Here is a 20,373-nt window from a genome sequence, read left to right as displayed (position 1 = left end):
AATTCTTGAAGAAGTTATTTTTTCTGACAGGCCTGAGAGAAATATTCAAGGTTTTATTTTGAAATTTTCATTAAGCTTAATTTAAAGTTTCCACACAAATACTGTGTGTAACAATGGTTGCTTAAAATCAGTTATAAAAGCCCAAACACAATGTAATTCTAAAGGCCAGCTCATTCCTCCTCAGCAGTAACTGACAGTTCCACCATGTTGTAGTTCTGACAATCAGCTCTGACCTCTTTTGTAGGCACTGAGTGTTCCGCCATGTTGTAGTTCTAACCTTCAGGAATTGTAGTTCTAAAGAGGTCAACAGTCATGTGTGTGAGGCAGAGACAGATTTCTATCTTTGTGAGACAGCTCAGTCAGTTATAATGGAAAAAGCAGCCCGAACAACTCCTTGCCGTTCGGGAACCGTGATACGTATCGGAAAACCGTTTGAAGCATATGAGAGAGCTATTTTTTGTCTCCGATAGTCCTGCAAATCAAATCTGTAGCTCATTCATAGTAATTACAGCGATGAGAGAAAAATGGTGCGCTGAGGTCTGAAATTTTCCATAAAATTATGAAAATATATGTTGGAGAGCGTCAGTTAGGCTGGAACTTGATTTTGCTCTAAAGCACCTTGACAAAAAACCGTAAGCCCTAGAAAAAATTTGAAAACATTTTACCGGAGCAAACATTCGTATCGATGTCATGTCCGAGTTTCATACCGATAGCATGATATTTGTGGGCGTGGCGGCGATTTCAAAATTTATTTGGGGTCAGAATCGGACTGCTTCCCACACTCTAACGAAACGTCAGTTACACTCTAGGTTTTGGCAGTTGAGCTTTCGGTTCGGCAGTTGGAAATTTTGCTCGTTTTTTGCTTTTTACGTCGCCGTCGTAACGCCGATTCCCCATAAAAGTAATAGCTCCAATGCCGGGAACGAGCCGCACGTTTTGATACCACTTTTGTGGGTGGGCTCGCAGCGGTGCGAGCCGCATTAACGGTAGCGGAAGAAGAAGTTATAACTAGAAAATTCCTGAAGAAATTTAACCGGGCCTGCCAAAGTGTGCCCGTCAGTTTGGACCCAGCGTTCTGATGCTAAACATTAGCATCCATGCTAAAGAAAGCTGCAATGTCATCAATAACATGTGGAGAGTCACAAGCATGACTTACTGCATTAAGTAAGGGAAATAGCGAATACCTCATGCAAGGTAAAAGGCTAATGCTAATGCTCTACCTTGCTGCGCAAGACAGTGCCCTAACTTGAGAAGAAAAGATAATGCAAGCTAATATCATTGCAGCGCCCGTGGCGCTGCATTAGCCACAGACGAATCTCAAGGCTTTAATTTTGGAATTTTCAGAATGCTTAATTTTAAATGGTCAATGTAATCCCATGTACAACAGTGATTTGGTTAAATCAGACATATAATGGTCAAAAAAGCACTTACTTAATATAAAAATTGTCAAGGCTTTTATTTTGAAATGTTTTTAAAGTTAATTTAAAATTTCCACACTAATTCCATGTGTAACAATGGTTGGTTAAAAATAGTTATAAAAGGCCCAAAACACAAGCAGTTCTAAAGTCCAGCTTTTTTCTCTGAGTTCTGCCATAGTTAGAACTACAGTGATGCGTTTTTGTAGTCCTAATCATCTGGCTCCTTTGTGTTCCGTTGCCATGGTAATGGATCCTTTGCCAGCTGTGAGTCAGACAGGGGAGACATAATTCTATCAGTTTGAGGCAGCCATTTTGCCTAAAAGAGGCATGAGCCAGAAAGGAATCTTAAGGCTTTTATTTTGAAATTTTCAGTAAGATTCATTTTAACTGTCCAAAATAATCCAAAGTGTAACAGTGGTTTTGTTAAAAATAGTCACATAATCCCCAAGAGAGCAATTCCCTAATATAAAAGTATGTCAGGGCTTTTATTTTGAAATTTTAATTCAACTTAATTTAAAATTACCACGCTAATCCTGTGTGTAACAAATGATTGTTACACAACCATTTGTCAGTTATAAAAAGTCCAAACACAATGTAATTCTAAAGGCCAGCTCATTCCTCCTCAGCAGTAACTGACAGTTCCGCCATGTTGTAGTTCTGACAATCAGCTCTGACCTCTTTTGTAGGCACTGAGTGTTCCGCCATGTTGTAGTTCTAACCTTCAGGAATTGTAGTTCTAAAGAAGAGGTCAACTGTCATGTCAGTGTGACACAGTAGATACTTAATTATAAATGCTTGAAGAAGTTAGTTTTTCTGACAGGCCTGAGAGAAATATTCAAGATTTTATTTTGAAATTTTCATTAAGCTTAATTTAAAATTTCCACACAAATACTGTGTGTAACAATGGCTGCTTAAAATCAGTTATAAAAAGCCCAAACACAATGTAATTCTAAAGGCCAGCTCATTCCTCCTCAGTAGTAACTGACAGTTCCACCATGTTAGTTCTGACAATCAGCTCTGACCTCTTTTGTAGGCACTGAGTGTTCCGCCATGTTGTAGTTCTAACCTTCAGGAATTGTAGTTCTAAAGAGGTCAACTGTCATGTGTGTGAGGCAGAGACAGATTTCTATCTTTGTGAGACAGCTCAGTCAGTTATAATGGAAAAGCAGCCCGAACAACTCCTTGCCGTTCGGAAACCGTGATACGTATCGGAAAACCGTTTGAAGCATATGAATGAGCTATTTTTTGTCTTCTATAGTGCTGCAAATCATATCTGTAGCTCATTCATAGTAATTACAGCGATGAGAGAAAAATGGTGTGCGCTGAGGTCTGAAATTTTCCAGAAAAGTATGAAAATATATGGTGGAGAGCGTCAGTTAGGCTGGAACTTGATTTTGCTCTAAAGCACCTTGACAGAAAACCGTAAGCCCTAGAAAAATTTTGAAAACATTTTACCGGAGCAGACATACGTATCTATGTCATGACCGAGTTTGATACCGATAGCACGATATTTGTGGGTGACGGCGATTTCAAAATTTATTTGGGGTCAGAAATTCACTTCATTTTTCACTCTAGCAGAGCGGCAGTTGGTGGCAGTTATGCTCTGCGTTTCGGCAGTTGGAAATTTCGCTCGTTTTTCGCTTTTTACGTCGCCGTCGTAACGCCGATTCCCCATAAAGTAATAGCTCCAATGCCGGGATCGAGCCGCACGTTTTGATACCACTTTTGTGGGTGGGCTCGCAGCGGTGCGAGCCGCATTCCGGTGAACGGAAGAAAAATAAAGAATAACTAGAAAATTCCTGAAGAAATTTAACCGGGGCCTGCCAAAGTGTGCCCGTTGATTTTGACCCAGCGTTCTGATGCTAAACATTAGCATCCATGCTAAAGAAAGCTGCAATGTCATCAATACAATGTGGAGAGTCACAAGCATGACTTACTGCATTCAGTATACTAAATATGGGTAATAAGTAAGGGAAATAGCTAATACCTCATGCAAGGTAAAGGCTAATGCTAATCCTCTGCCTTGCTCCGCAAGGCAGAGCCCTAACCTGACTGGAAAGGATCATGCAGGATAATCTTATTGCACTGCGTACGGCAGTGCACTGGTGGGGAACAGAGAAATGCTAATGTTTGTGCTAATGCTAATGCACTGTCTTGCTGCGCAAGACAGTGTCCTAACTTGAGAGGAAAAGATAATGCAAGCTAATATCATTGCAGCGCCTGCGGCGCTGCATTAGCCACGGCCGAATCTTAAGGCTTTTATTTTTGAAATGTTCAGAATGTTTCATTTTAAATGGTCATTGTAATCCCATGTATAACAGTGATTTGGTTAAATCAGACATATAATGGTCAAAAGAGCACTTATTTAATCTAAAAATTCTCAAGGCTTTTATTTTGAATTTTTTTAAAGCTTAATTTAAAATTTCCACACTAATTCCATGTGTAACAATGGTTGGTTAAAAATAGTATAAAAGGCCCAAAACACAAGCAGCTCTAAAGTCCAGCTTTTTTCTCTGAGTTCTGCCATAGTTAGAACTACAGTGATGCGTTTTTGTAGTCCTAATCAGCTGGCCCTTTGTGTTCTGTTGCCATGGTAATGGATCCTCTGCCAGCTGTGAGTCAGACAGGGGGACTTAATTCTATCAGTTTGAGGCAGCCATTTTGCCTAAAATAGGCATGAGCTAGAAAGGAATCTTAAGGCTTTTATTTTGAAATTTTCATTGAGATTAATTTTAAATGGCCAATCTCATCCCATGTTTAACACTGATTGGGTTAAATCAGTTATATAGTGGTCAAAAGAGCAATTACTTGATGGAAAAATTGTCAAGGCTTTTATTTTGAAATTTACATTAAGCTTAATTTTAATGGTAACACTAATCCCATGTGTAACTATGGAGTTTTGAAATCAGTTCTAAAATTCCCAAAAAACCAAGTACTTGTCATGGCCAGCTCATTCCTCCTCAGTAGTAACTGACAGTTCTGCCATGTTGTAGTTTTTATATTCACCTATGACCTCTTCTGTAGGCACTGAGTGTTCTGCCATGTTGTAGTTCTAACGTTCAGGAATTGTAGTTCTAAAGAGGAGGTCAACTGTCATGTCAGTGACACACAAGGAGAGACTTAATTCTAAATGCTTGAAGAAGTTAGTTTTTCTGACAGGCCTGAGAGAAATATTCAAGGTTTTATTTTGAAATTTTCATTAAGCTTCATTTTAAATGTCCAAAATAATCCAAAGTTTAACAGTGGTTTTGTTAAAAAAGTCACATAATGCCCAAGAGAGCAATTACGTGATATAAAAGAATCTCAGGGCTTTTATTTGAAATTTTCATTAAGCTTAATTTGAAATTGCCACACTAATCCTGTGTGTAACAATGGTTGCTTAAAATCAGTTATAAAATGCTCAAACACAAAGTAATTCTAAAGGCCAGCTCATTCCTCCTCAGTAGTAACTGACAGTTCCGCCATGTTGTAGTTCTGACAATCAGCTCTGACCTCTTTTGTAGGCACTGAGTGTTCCGCCATGTTGTAGTTCTGACCTTCAGGAATTGTAGTTCTAAGAGGTCAACTGTCATGTGTGTGAGGCAGAGACAGATTTCTATCTTTGTGAGACAGCTCAGTCAGTTATAATGGAAAAAGCAGCCCGAACAACTCCTTGCCGTTCGGGAACCGTGATACGTATCGGAAAACCGTTTGAAGCATATGAGAGAGCTATTTTTTGTCTCCGATAGTCCTGCAAATCAAATCTGTAGCTCATTCATAGTAATTGCAGCGATGATATAAAAATGGTGTGTGTTGAGGTCTGAAATTTTCCATAAAAATATGAAAATATATGGTGGAGAGCGTCAGTTAGGCTGGAACTTGATTTTGCTCTAAAGCACCTTGACAGAAAACCGTAAGACCTAGAAAAATTTTGAAAACATTTTACCGGAGCAGACATACGTATCGATGTCATGTCCGAGTTTCATACCGATTGCACGATATTTGTGGGCGTGGCGGCGATTTCAAAAATATTTTGGGGTCAGAATCGCACTGCTTCCCACACTCTAACGAAACGTCAGTTACACTCTAGTTTGGGCAGTTTCTAACTGACAAAAATTTTTTGATGGTTTTTCGCTTTTTACTTTTTCATCGTAACTCCGAATCCCACAAAAGTAATAGCTCCAATGCCGGAACGAGCCGCACGTTTTGATACCACTTTTGTGGGTGGGCTCGCAGCGGTGCGAGCCGCATTCCGGTCTACGGAAGAAAAATAAAGTTCTATAACTAGAAAATTCCTGAAGAAATTTAACCGGGGCCTGCCAAAGTGTGCCCGTCGATTTTGACCCAGCGTTCTGATGCTAAACATTAGCATCCATGCTAAAGAAAGCTGCAATGTCATCAATACAATGTGGAGAGTCACAAGCATGTATAGTAAATATGGTTAATAAGTAAGGGAAATAGCTAATACCTCATGCAAGGTAAAAGGCTAATGCTAATGCTCTGCCTTGCTGTGCAAGGCAGAGCCCTAACCTGAGTGTAAAGGATCATGGAGGATAATCTTATTGCACTGCCTACGGCAGTGCACTGGTGGGAAACAGAGAAATGCTAATTAGCTAATGCTAATGCACTGTCTTGCTGTGCAAGACAGTGTCCTAACTTGAGAGGAAAAGATAATGCAAGCTAATATCATTGCAGCGCCTGCGGCGCTGCATTAGCCACGGCCGAATCTTAAGGCTTTTATTTTGAAATGTTCAGAATGTTTCATTTTAAATAGTCAATGTAATCCCATGTATAACAGTGATTTGGTTAAATCAGACATATAATGGTCAAAAGAGCACTTATTTAATCTAAAAATTCTCAAGGCTTTTATTTTGAATTTTTTTTAAAGCTTAATTTAAAATTTCCACACTAATTCCATGTGTAACAATGGTTGGTTAAAAATAGTTATAAAAGGCCCAAAACACAAGCAGCTCTAAAGTCCAGCTTTTTTCTCTGAGTTCTGCCATAGTTAGAACTACAGTGATGCGTTTTTGTAGTCCTAATCAGCTGGCCCCTTTGTGTTCCGTTGCCATGGTAATGGATCCTCTGCCAGCTGTGAGTCAGACAGGGGGAGACTTAATTCTATCAGTTTGAGGCAGCCATTTTGCCTAAAATAGGCATGAGCCAGAAAGGAATCTTAAGGCTTTTATTTTGAAATTTTCATTGAGATTAATTTTAAATGGCCAATCTCATCCCATGTTTAACACTGATTGGGTTAAATCAGTTATATAGTGGTCAAAAGAGCAATTACTTGATGGAAAAATTGTCAAGGCTTTTATTTTGAAATTTACATTAAGCTTAATTTTAATGGTAACACTAATCCATGTGTAACTATGGAGTTTTGAAATCAGTTCTAAAATTCCCAAAAACCAAGTACTTGTCATGGCCAGCTCATTCCTCCTCAGCAGTAACTGACAGTTCCGCCATGTTGTAGTTCTGACAATCAGCTCTGACCTCTTTTGTAGGCACTGAGTGTTCCGCCATGTTGTAGTTCTAACCTGCAGTCATTGTAGTTCTAAAGAGCAGCTCAGTCCCCCTCAGTAGTAACTGACAGTTCCACCATGTTGTAGTTATTATATTCACCTATGACCTCTTCTGTAGGCACTGAGTGTTCTGCCATGTTGTAGTTCTAACCTTCAGGAATTGTAGTTCTAAAGAGCAGCTCAGTCCTCCTCAGTAGTAACTGACAGTTCCACCATGTTGTAGTTTTTATATTCACCTATGACCTCTTCTGTAGGCACTGAGTGTTCTGCCATGTTGTAGTTCTAACCTTCAGGAATTGTAGTTCTAAAGAGGAGGTCAACTGTCATGTCAGTGTGACACAAAAGGAGAGACTTAATTCTAAATGCTTGAAGAAGTTAGTTTTTCTGACAGGCCTGAGAGAAATATTCAAGGTTTTATTTGAAATTTTCATTAAGCTTAATTTAAAGTTTCCACACAAAAACTGTGTGTAATAATGGCTGCTTAAAATAAGTTATAAAAAGCCCAAACACAATGTAATTCTAAAGGCCAGCTCATTCCTCCTCAGCAGTAACTGACAGTTCCACCATGTTGTAGTTTTTATATTCACCTATGACCTCTTCTGTAGGCACTGAGTGTTCTGCCATGTTGTAGTTCTAACCTTCAGGAATTGTAGTTCTAAAGAGGAGGTCAACTGTCATGTCAGTGTGACACACAAGGAGAGACTTAATTCTAAGTGCTTGAAGAAGTTAGTTTTTCTGACAGGCCTGAGAGAAATATTCAAGGTTTTATTTCGAAATTTTTATTAAGCTTAATTTAAAATTGCCAAACTAATCCTGTCTGTAACAATGGTTGCTTACAATCAGTTATAAAAACCCAAACACAATGTAATTCTAAAGGCCAGCTCATTCCTCCTCAGTAGTAACTGACAGTTCCGCCATGTTGTAGTTCTGACAATCAGCTCTGGCCTATTTTGTAGGCACTGAGTGTTCCGCCATGTTGTAGTTCTAACCTTCAGGAATTGTAGTTCTAAAGAGGTCAACAGTCATGTGTGTGAGGCAGAGACAGATTTCTATCTTTGTGAGACAGCACAGTCAGTTATAATGGAAAAAGCAGCCCGAACAACTCCTTGCCGTTCGGAAACCGTGATACGTATCGGAAAACCGTTTGAAGCATATGAGAGAGCTATTTTTTGTCTCCCATAGTCCTGCAAATCATATCTGTAGCTCATTCATAGTAATTACAGCGATGAGAGAAAAATGGTGTGCGCTGAGGTCTGAAATTTTCCAGAAAAGTATGAAAATATATGGTGGAGAGCGTCAGTTAGGCTGGAACTTGATTTTGCTCTAAAGCACCTTGACAAAAACCGTAAGCCCTAGAAAAATTTTGAAAACATTTTACCGGAGCAGACATTCGTATCTATGTCATGACCGAGTTTGAGACCGATTGCACGATATTTGTGGGCGTGACGGCGATTTCAAAATTTATTTGGGGTCAGAAATTCACTTCATTTTTCACTCTAGCGGAGCGGCAGTTGGTGGCAGTTATGCTCTGCGTTTCGGCAGTTGGAAATTTCGCTCGTTTTCGCTTTTTACGTCGCCGTCGTAACGCCGATTCCCCATAAAAGTAATAGCTCCAATGCCGGGAACAAGCCGCACGTTTTGATACCACTTTTGTGGGTGGGCTCGCAGCGGTGCGAGCCGCATTCCGGTCTACGGAAGAATAAGTTATAATAATAATAATAAAGAGACATTCTATTGGGTGAAGATTAATAGGTGCCTGCCATGCAATGCATGGAGGCAGTGACTGACTTGCTTCGCAAGTCAGTCACTGCTCTCCTTATGCATTGCTATGGGCAGGCCCCAATAATAATAACTAGAAAATTCCTGAAGAAATTTAACCGGGGCCCTGCCAAAGTGTGCCCGTCGTTTGGACCCAGCATTCTGATGCTAAACATTAGCATCCATGCTAAAGATCGCTGCAATGTCATCAATAGCATGTGGAGAGTCACAAGCCTGGCTTACTCCATTCAGTATACTAAACATGGGTAACAAGTAAGGGAAATAGCTGATACCTCATTTAAGGTAAAAGACTGAAGACTGATACCATCTCAAAAGAGAAGTTGAGATCTCTTAAACTGAAAGACTTTTATTTCGAAGCCACATTTCCAAAACTTCCGGTGGATGCCGCAGAAGATGGCATTGTTTGCTTCACCTTCATGTGTGAGCAGATTTTCAGCGTCATAAACATCAACAAAGCTCATCACAGATCCTTGTTAACTGACCAACACCTCAGATCTGTTCTGATAATTGCCACAACGAAACTAACTCCAGACTTTGATGCACTGGCAAAAAAGGGAGAACAACACTGTTCCCACTGAGATGTAAGTTTCTCTAGTGTGTTATGAAAAAAAAGCAACTCTAGCATTTACGCACAGCAGCGATTCAGTAGCTTAATTAACATGCCGCACATCGCTCTCAATTTAAAGATCCCTTTCTTTCATTGGGTAATAATATTGAAACGATTGTTTTAGTTCTGCTGGGTTCCACATGGTTATGTGTTATAAGTTACAATGTGTTCCTTATTGTTACATTTAGCGTTATTTACTTCCTCTGAATCAGCCGACTTCCACTCACACGTGATTGGTCTGTCATGATGGGGGGTGGGAGCAACAGGGCGGTTGAGCGTTCGGTTGTCACGGAGTGAACCAGCTTGTTAGGGGCTGCAGCCATAATAATAGCAGCTCTTAATCTTATTTCTAATAAACCCTGTTTGACGGGACTACAGCTGCAGTGTTGGCATCATTACAATATGTTCTTAAATATATATTTTGAAAGTGATTCCATTGATCTTTTTCCACTAACTGTTGATTTCTTTTAAATTTGCACCTTCAATTGTGTCTGTTTTTCCATACATTTCAATACCCAGGTTTAATACATTACATTGCATGTCCAAATGCTCCTGGCCTCTCTGTCAAATTACCCATTCTGGCCCGCTAGTCAAAAACTTTGCTAACCAGTGTTAGAGCCATTACAAATAAGCATGTGGAGAATCACAAGCATGTTGACTAACATGTTAAAATTAGTGTACAAGCTAAAATTAGCCAAAATGCTAATGTAAGCCTAAATGCTATTAATATTATTATAATACAATAATAACACTAGTTAAATAATATTATAATTTTATTTATTTATTTCATTTTTCTTTGAAATCAAAAAAATATTTTTAAATATACATTAGTGACTATTGTCACTTAAGGCAAATGATCAAGAACAATGATCAAGAAAAACGATCCACGCTATCATATTTACGAAAGCAAACAGTCACATAAAGTGACATTAAAAGTGACAAAAAATTTTAATGAAAAAACCCACACACACAACTGATCACAGTTTAAAAATATATATTGAAGTCATATTAAAGATTTCTACAAACTTTTTACAGGTAAAGATTATAATGAACCAAAATTACAACATTTAAAGATTACAATAAATTTCAGAACATGATGCCTCTGCAATAAAAACGATTTTTTTTTTTTTTTACATGTGTCCTGTCCGGCCGTGTGGCACTCAGGGTTGTTGCCTGAGTGTCAAGGTAAGGCCTGACAGATTTAATCTCACAAGTGAAACATGGCTTTGCCACGATGATCAACTTGTCATAAATATCAAACTATTATACATATATACATACATGAAACATATATTAAACTATATTCTTACACGAAACTATTTTAAATATGTACATACATGAAAAACTATTTACAACTGTAGAAAAAAAAAAAAAAAAAAAAAAAAAAACGCTGCTCCAAAGCTTTCATTTGGCATCCAATCTATGTGACATCACAGACTCTGTAGTAAAAAAAAAACAGACAAAAAACAAATTAGTATTCATGACATTTTTAAACATTTCAGAATGATTAACAGACATAAATACCAATATGACCCAAGAAAAAAGGGCATACATCCACTGGATTCCTCCTATCAAACTTAGATATACAACGTCATCAATCTCAAGTTAAAATAAACAAAATTGGCAAATAAATTAGCCTTCATTTGTTATGTACTTACCTGGTCAGATTGCACCACCTGGAACATTCAAAGAAACAAGAACTCCATCTCCTCAGATTGTATGAGGCCCAAGTCCATGAGGTAGGTGAGGATTTCCTGGACTGAAAACACACAGAAGTCATTCCATCAATAGACAGCTATTACCAACAACAAAAAAGTAACAACTTGTAAGGTTGCTACAATTTAGATAAATTTTCTACATCTTATGGGCCAAACCTCAAGGTCTTGTTTCCTCTCTGTCTTCTTGGCAGCCTCCAAGGATCGTTTGCGTGGAAAACCCTGCAAAAACAGACTAAAACTGGGAGAACAAAGGGTTAATTCCACCAAAACCAAACAAATTCTCACCAGGTGGAGGGAGTCCAACAGGACAAAAGTGAGCCGAAATTTTGTCCTGCTTGTTAAGTGATGATGAGGTAGCCACTAGGGGGCTGCAGCATTAAAAAGTTCAGTGTGACTGAGGAGAGATTGAAACAAGGAGAGCTTTAATTAAGTGACGCAAACGGTGAAGAATAAAAACGTAGTTCCGCAAAAAATTTAGGCTTATTTGAAGGGAAAAATTTATGCTAACTGTATTAGAAAAATTAGGAAAACTTTATGGTCCCTATTTCAAATCTTTTTAATTTCAAATAGAACAGAATATACATATAGTAACTGATTGTCTTATCTACTGCTCCCTGGTGCAACATTTCCAGCAACTACTCTGACAGTGAACCGATAAGTGTTTCAAGATCAGCCACTTTCGTATTCACAAAACTCAAACAAACTTTCATGTGCAAGTACAAAACCAGTTTATGAAGCCTCTTTTCTACGGAAGTAAATAAGTGTTGAAAAGATTCACAAAGTGTACAAAAATCTCTTATGTCTACAACAAAATCCACAAGCATACACCATAATTCACAAATGTGTACAATAAATACATATAAAATCCACTGCAACAATGATCAAGAAAAACGATCCACGCTATCATATTTACGAAAGCAAACAGTCACATAAAGTGACATTAAAAATGACGAGAGATTCTAACATTTTCTCCAAAAAGATTTTCATGTCATGATTTCAGGGTTAAGATGTACAGTGCTTACAAAGTAATCATACCCCTTGAACTGTTCCATATTGTTACATTGCAACCACAAATATATTTCATCCAAATGTAATATGAAAGACCCATAACGTAGAACCCTTATGATAAGTGAGACTGTTTGATTCAGTGTTCCCGGCATTTGTTCAAAAAGGAGGTCTGGCGGGTGTGATGCCTCCCTCATAAGGTCTATTTGGGGTTCATGGAGAGGACGGACCATTGGATAGTCAAAAGTCAGATTCAAGAAGAGCAGTGTGGTTTTTGCCCTGGTCATCTAACAGTGGACCAGCTCTGTACCCTGAGCAGGGTCCTGTAGGGTGCATGGGAGTTCACCCAACTGGTCTACAGGTGTTTTGTGGACTTGGAGAAGAAGTTCGACTGTCTCCTTCGGGGAGCAAGGGGTGGGTTCTCTGGGATTATGGGGTCCAGGTCCTTTGATACAGGCTGTTAGGTCCCCATATGACTGGTGTCAGAGAGTGGTGTGCATTGCCGGCAGAGTCGGGCTTGTTTCCTCGGCAGAATCCAACTCTAAGCAGAAATGAGCCTCATTACTGCCAGTAATGCAGACCACATTCTGTAAGGTTACACAGAAACCTTACAGTCCGTATCACAGGACTTGGACACCAAACTCCAGGAGACCCCCCACAAAATTCCCAGAGGGACCCTGTTAAATGCCGTCTCAAAGTCCATAAAACACATGTAGGTTGTTTGGATGAACTCCCATCCATTCTCCAGAATCTTGATGACCCTCCTTTCCAGAACTCCAGAATAGACTCTACCAGGGAGGCTTAAAAATATGACAGATTTTTTTTGCAAATAAACTGAAAAGTGTGTATTACTTAGTATATACCTGCAAAAATAAACAAATACTTCTCCTCTTCACTGTTTTTCCATAGTTGTGGTTGTAATGTGATAAAATATGGAAAACTTAAAGGAACATGACTCCTTTGCAAGCCACTGTAGATGCAACTTACTGAAGCCAACACACAGTATGTAGGATTGTGATAGCTGTAGTAAGTCTGCAAGACACCTGATTTGACACAATATTCTGGATGAGAGATGTAAATATGATCAAGCAGAGTACGTTTTTCTGTGGTTGGATCAGAGATAAGTTGCATAAACCCTTTGGCTCTAAACAACTGATTAATGGCTTTTTTCCCAGGAGGAATAAGGTCCTCATTAAAGTCTCCTAATACGACAACGGGATGAATAGCCATTGAATTCAGGCCAACCAAGAGGCTTTGCAGATTTCTTAAAAATGTTCCAAGATCATAACTTGGTGGCCTGTAAACTGTCGCGATGACTGCACTGATTGGGGTGTCCACTTTGACAACGTTAAATTCAAGATCTGTAACCTCGTTAAAGAATCTCCGTTCCTGCGCTTGGAGAAGACTCCGGCAGTAAGTCGCTACTCCCCCACCCTCTTTGGTGGCAATGTCGACTCTGTTCGAGTAGGAGACATGTCTGTTCCGTGAAAAAAAAGAATAGCCCTCCATTTGGCAGGAAGCTGGAACAGAAGATCCAAACAAATGAGTCTCCGTAAGGCATAAGACATCTGCCAACATGAGTTCATGATGCTGTTCATGTCCTCAGAGTGACAGACAAGGCCTTCGACATTGTGGTGGACAATCGTTAATGTTGCACCCTGATGACCTGACTGAAAATGCAAGAGTGGTCTGGTGTGCAAAAACGATGCTGGTCTCATTGATTCCATCGCTGCTCTAATATTTTCATCAGCGTAGATCTTATTTTCATCGAAATCAATGATTTTAAGTCCTTCCAGGGAAGTTGTGCGACTGAGAGCTACATATGCCATACCAGGTTCAAAATGCGCTTCAAAGAAATGACTGCAGACTTCATAGTCATTCCTTGGACTTTGTGTGCTGTACAACCAAAGGCTAACCTAATTGGAAATTGCCGTCGTACCACCCTTTACGCTACTCTGTTCCTCAAATCTCTCAATATAAACAAAGCCATCTGGTTTACCCGAATCTTTTTTGTATGTCCAGCAAGAGGATTGTCCAATTTAAGTCCAATTAACTTTACGCTAGTCTTTCCGTCTTTGGTACTGGTGACAATATCAGCTATGGTGCCAAATGTTCCATTCACAAGACCGTCCTCTACATCCAAGTTTCTTATAATCATTACTCTAAAACCCAAACCAGCCTGTATGTTGTTAGACAAGTCTCGCTTGTTGCCCGCTATGCAACAGCCCAGGTTAATCATGTTTCCGGTCTTTGTAATTCTTTTGTAGTCCTCTGCCTGGATATCAACTGTTACTGCACCTAAAGAGGCCACAACTGCTGCATTATGGGTGTCCACCTGTTGTTTGTTGCAAAAATGTGTAGGACACATCCATTGGACACTCTTTGGGCTCAGTAACAGCTTGAATCAAAAGAGTCTTGTCATCATCACTGAGCAAATCCGCTTTACCTTTAACTCTAATCCGATTCAGGAGCTCCGCAAATGCTCTGTCATCTTTCTGCCGCATGATTTCGGTCAGGCTGATCATCTGGAAATTTTCATTCCAGATATCAAGCATGCCGTCCTCGGCGACACAAAGAGGTTTTGCCCGTCCAAGGGGAGGAAGTTGGAAGAAGTCCCCCACAGCAAGAACAGAGACCCCACCCATGAACCTGTTGTTCCCCTTTATTTGTTGAAATCTCCAGTGAACATATGCAAGCAGGTCTTTGGAGACCATGGAGATTTCATCAATGATCAAGATTTCCACACTAGAAAGAACTGCCCTCACTTCATCCAATGAATTTCCAAGACCCTTGTATGGTGGTTTTAAACTTTTGGGTAGTTTCAAGATGGAATGTAAAGTCTTCCCCGATATGTTGTACGCAGCAGTACCAGTAAAAGCTGTAAGAAGCACAGTGGGCTTGGACATGTCACCAATATCAAGAAGTCTAGGAAGCTGGCGCAAGAGCTTGGTTGCCTCCTGGTAAACACATTTGATGACATGAGATTTACCACAGCCAGCTCCTCCTGTCAAGAAATAAAAGAAAGGTTCTGGGTTGTCACCCCAGACGCGCTTCAGACACCAATCGCGAATGGTGTAAAACACGGATGCTTGAGTCTCGTTTAACTCCTGTACATTTGTCTGATGAAATCAGGGCTCAATTTTGGAGCTTCAATTTTTGGCATGTCTCCAATATTGACATCAATTTCGTAATCTGGAATAGGGTCTTGCTCTTCATCTTCTTCAAATGGTGGTCGCTCAGCAGCGCATTCTAAATTGTCTAATTCAACCTCTGGCGCAAAAGTGTTCCAAGCATTACGAACCGGTCCTTGCTTTTTCAATTCTTCCATAATTTTGTCAATTTTTTTACCCTGCCCTTCATACCTTTTGCGGTTGAAATCCACATACTTTTTAGCCTGATATCTACCACGGAAACCGTTGTTGTAAAATGCTTCGTAGGTTGTGTGTTCCTCAGTTTTAAGGTCCTCATCTCTTCTGTGTGGACAATATAACTTTAGAAGCCGTCTATAAAATTTTTCGGGTGTTTTTTTCTCCGAGAAACGAGTAAATCTGATAACTGCAGGTTTGCCCATCGTTCTTTTTCTGGATGAATCCTGCATCATTAAGTAGGGGAATAGCATTTGGCCCTTGAATTTGATTGCCATATAAAACGCGGTATTCTGATGCAAATTCTGCCAGGCACATGTGTTCGAATTCTAACGTTTCTGGTCTGTTTAGATATTTTTCCGGCAATCCTGTCATCCACACATTTTCCTCATCTGGAGACATGTTCACGAGTTTACTCATTGGAAGGCTCATTTTTACACCGTCTTCATCTGTTTGAAGAAAAAGAACATTACGCGAGGATTTTTTGAGAGGTAGGCTACAAGTGCGCGCAACCGATTCTTGAGCACTAACCTCTCTCTGTTTTGAATAAGCCTGCATAATCTTTTTCATTTCATCGCGTTCGCTAACATTGGTCGCCTTTAAATCATCAACAACAGATTTGAGGAATTGCGCCATTTCATGCTCTGGCTTGGCTATGTAGGACATCATGTACTCGATGCAGCTGTACTCATCAAGCACATACTGAATGTCCATGTTGGCATTCCACGCACGCAAAAGATCAGGGTTGTACCCATTCACCCAACTATCTTTAGGATCACGTTTCATCATTACCACCATTCCAGAAGTGAGAGCATCGACGTGGCCAATGTACTCTTCTTTGGTCATGTTACAAGCCTGGAGTAACTCTGACAAATCCCTAAAAGATGATTTTTCATCCTTCAGTAAATCCCTAATTGGTTTCAATTTCTTCTTAGCCTCTCTTTGCAGGTTTGAGATGAATAGTGATCTGGATTTTTTGGACTTTCTCCTACCTTTTTGCTTAATTTGTTTTGGTTTTTCCTCATCATTTTCGAGATCAAAGTCAATTACTGGGACGGTGATTCTAGTGCGGTCCATCGGTAGTTTGGGAAATCCAAATCGGCATTCAACATTACCTTTTTTGCAAGACTTTGAGTGCTTTTTGCTGTGCATTTGAACCTCTGTTACAATTTTGTGGAGCTCTGGATCTCTGATTTCATCAGGCAACTGACAGGATATGTAACGATCGATGAACTTTATGACTTCACCGCAACATGCAGGGTCTTCCATTTCAGGTGCATCCTTAATCCATATCACAGCATGTATATGGGGTGGGTGAACCCTGGCTTGAAATTCCACGCGATAAAAGTAATCCTCAACTGGTCCAATGGGCTGTGCAGGGGAAAGAATGAGGTCTCTAAACAATGCGTCCACTCTCTTTTCAAACATGCGCATGACGGTGACAGGGTTGCTCCTAAGAATGTCACACTTCGCATTCCAGTCAAGCTCAGAAAAACTTACCTGCTCTCCATGTTGAGCTTTGATCGCCTCAATGACTTCTGGCCATCTCATTTCAGCAGCAGAGAACGTGCAAAAGAAAGTGGGCTTTCCAAGTTGCCTCACCATGGCGTGCAAATCACGTAATCCTTTTTCCCAGTAAGCAGGAGTTCCTCTTAAAGGCTGCATGAAACGAGTGGCCTCTTTATTTTGTATGAGTTTGTCCAACTCCTCTTTGTCCTGTAGCATTTTGCTGGAAATATTTTTCCCTTGTTTGGTGCTTGGTTTCCCTTTTCTTGTCTGAATGGACATGCTATCATTGGCCATATTAGTTTCTGTAAACAAATTGAGCAAAGAAAAGGTAACTCTGGTCTTTTGCAAAGCGAGTATCTATAGAGAACAGTCGTACATTGAAATACCTACTCGGTGAAAGTGCAACACGGCGGGATTCATCTAACGTGTTTACGCCAGTTGGGAAATGTACAGGATAAGCCTTGGCTTCAAGTCTCGGAACACTGAAGAAAGAGATGGGCTTATTCCTGGGCCGGTGCAATGCTGAAAATTCCTTCTCCATATGATAATACTTCCTGTGCAATGTCAGGAGGCTGCATGCAGGTGTCCAAGATCAGACCAGGTCGAAGTGCCTGATGCTCTGCCCCTATGTGGTCAGGTTGCTGGTCTGCTGCTGCATCCATTTCAGCCTCCTCTGCTTTTGTATCCAAGTCCTCAACTTGCTCATCCTCTTGAAAACTCTCAAATGTTGCGTTTTCATTTATACTTACCTCTTTGTAATCCGGATGACTCTCTTTAAGCTTTCTCAGTCCAGCTAACACATTTTTCATGTTGACTGTGTAAAAGTACTGGTAACCTTTGTACTTGGTTTTCCTCTTCAGCTTCACCTGTAAAAGCTGGGCTTCCTCACGGGGCCTCGGAAGACTGTTTACAACAGTTTCCATGTCAGAAGGAACACAGACAAACTGCTCCATGTATTGCCCTTTGCTGTCCCTTGGGCAAGGAAACAATTTTTGCAAAAGGCAGAATTTTTGCAATTAATTGCCTTTCAAGTACATTCAATTCCGCAAGCTCTACGGGAACAGGAGCCAAGTGAAGGTTATTGGCAGCCGCAATGGATGGCATCTTTCCTCTACTTAGATGGCTGTCACAAGTATAACAGATCCACTCACCCATCCTCTCTTCAGGTACAGAACAAGGGGTTGAGCACACAGCTCCACACACATGAACATACGTACCTGTTAGACAATCAGCTACTACACGCATATTCTTGGTATATTTATCTCGTTTACATTGCTTTACTTGATTGGGGAAAAGAGCTCTGTGACACACGGTGCAAACATATGTCGGTCCGTTTTGTATGTTCTTATGAAAGTTTTGTATTGCAGCTTTCATTTCGTCACTCATCAAAGGCCGTGGAGTTTCAAAGTGAAAGCCTACATTTCTTCTGTACTTCCTTCTGATTCGCAAAGCATGCTGCAGTGTCAAATTTTTGGAAAGTACTTGTTTTGATAGCCTATCTCTTCTATTGGCAGCACATTTTTCTTTATGTTTGACTCGATAAGCAGGCTCACTATGATACTTCACCTTCATATATTCACGCATTCTTTTTTTGTGTTGCCTTCTGAAGACTGGACTGTTTTTGAATCGATTCCTGATGTATAATTTTGTCTGCTTCTAAAGACCGGATCATCTCTGAATCGATTCCTAATGTATGATTTTTTGTCTGCTTCTAAAGACCGGATCATCTCTGAATCGATTCCTAATGTATGATTTTTGTCTGCTTCTAAAGACCGGATCATCTCTGAATCGATTTCTGATATATGATTTTTGCCTGCTTCTAAAGACCGGATCATCTCTGAATCGATTTCTGATATATGATTTTTGCCTGCTTCTAAAGGCCGGATCATCTCTGAATCGATTCCTAATGTATGATTTTTGTCTACTTCTAAAGACCGGATCATCTCTGAATCGATTCCTCATGTATGATTTTTTTCTGTTTCTAAAGACCGGATCGTCTCTGAGTCTTTCCCTAATGTATGATTTTTTTCTGTTTCTAAAGGCAGGGTCATCTCTGAAACGTTTACTCATATACTCAGCCATGTGGGCTTTATGACTGGCTCTGAAGCTGTGGACAAAGTTGAATCTGTACTTAATGTAATTTATTCGTTGCTTCCGGAAAGATTCATCAGTCCTATATCTATCTTTTAACTGATCCTTCCTCTCTGCTTGATGAAGAATGTATGTTTCTTTTAAGGCCTGTAGCTTTTTCGTCCTAAATGTTGGAGATTTTAGATATTTTTCTTTTTCAGATGAACGTTGTTTAATTTTATTTACTATGTTCTGTCCCTGTTCCGTTTTATTCTGTTCCTAATTTTTTTTCTATTGGCTTTTGGAACTTTTGACACTTTTGGAACTTTTGACACATTTGGAACGGTTGGAATCGTTTCCTCTAATACGTTTGCAACTTCCCTAAGCCAAGGAGGCATTTTCTCTTCAGAGGTGCTCTCTGGTTTGAAAACAGTTGGACTTACTCCAGATGAAATATTCTGAAAGGCCAAATCCTCAGAAGGGTTGTCATTGTCCCTGACAAAACCTACTGGCACAAACTCATAGGTGGCATTGGGGCCGCGGTTTCTAAAGAGCTTCAGTAGATGGTTGACCATGTCAGACAGATTGCAGAAAGTCATCATCACTGCAGTTCCGCTGGGTTGGGGCAGGCCAGCGAAATTTCTTGAATGGGAATCAAAAACTCCAAATCGACCGCTTCTGTCCCTGAAAACTGCAATGCACTCTGGAGTCACCAAAAGAAAAGCATGGGTGACATTTCCATCAGGCATTCCAGTTGCAGGGCAAGAGGCAAACCAAATTGGCTCCCGCTACTAGCAAAAACATGACCTACCCTTAAACCAGTTGTGTGTACTGCATAGATGTTCCCATCTGTCAGCATGGTCAGGCATCTCTTCAAACGTTAAGTGATTGTCACGAAACGTTCCATCACTGATCAGTTGCTGTTTAACACCGACATAAAGTTGGTCTCCTTTTTCAATCACTCTGTCAAGCAACACTGTGTCAAACTGCAACCCCTCATTGTGGTACGCTAAAAATGTGAGTGCCATGCATGTGCACTGGTGATTACGGGAAAATGCAGCATACCTGTTGTCGGCCTGGGAATGAGTAGCACTTACCACAAGGACAGGTGGAACGCTGATCCCGGGTTCCAGCGCCGAAGCCTGTAACATAAAAAAAGTTATTACTTATATAAAATTCACCTGATGACTACCTACCACCAATTAGGCCAGGTGTAAAACATGTATTTTGAAAAATAGTAATCAATTACTCTGGCAATAAATAAATTGAAATACAATTTTCATAAAGTAACATAATGGTAAGTACTTTCACAGCAGTAATGGATCAGTTTCAATATTAATACATATGTTCATATTTGTGCCTCTCAAATTCACTTTTCTGAACTTTAGAAATTAATCTAAC

At 40.0% G+C, this 20,373-nt stretch overlaps 1 protein-coding gene and 1 long non-coding RNA gene across 9 annotated transcripts in view; both read right to left on the bottom strand.

Moving 5' to 3' along the window:
• tacc2 (transforming, acidic coiled-coil containing protein 2) overlaps positions 1-20,373 on the bottom strand; it is a 176,072-nt gene that overhangs the window by 84,940 nt on the left and 70,759 nt on the right. The window lies entirely within an intron of this gene.
• Positions 10,283-12,441, bottom strand: LOC129359629 (uncharacterized). Its single transcript, XR_008605931.1, has 2 exons — positions 11,180-12,441; positions 10,283-11,064 (listed from the first exon to the last, which is right to left on the bottom strand). It is a non-coding gene; the product is annotated as an uncharacterized LOC129359629 (long non-coding RNA).

Source organism: Poeciliopsis prolifica, unplaced genomic scaffold, assembly GCF_027474105.1.
Source record: "Poeciliopsis prolifica strain line A6 unplaced genomic scaffold, Auburn_PproV2 SCAFFOLD005, whole genome shotgun sequence".
Classification (NCBI taxonomy): domain Eukaryota; kingdom Metazoa; phylum Chordata; class Actinopteri; order Cyprinodontiformes; family Poeciliidae; genus Poeciliopsis; species Poeciliopsis prolifica.
Note: the sequence above shows the minus strand (reverse complement) of the source record. Positions and strands in the feature narration are given on the sequence as shown.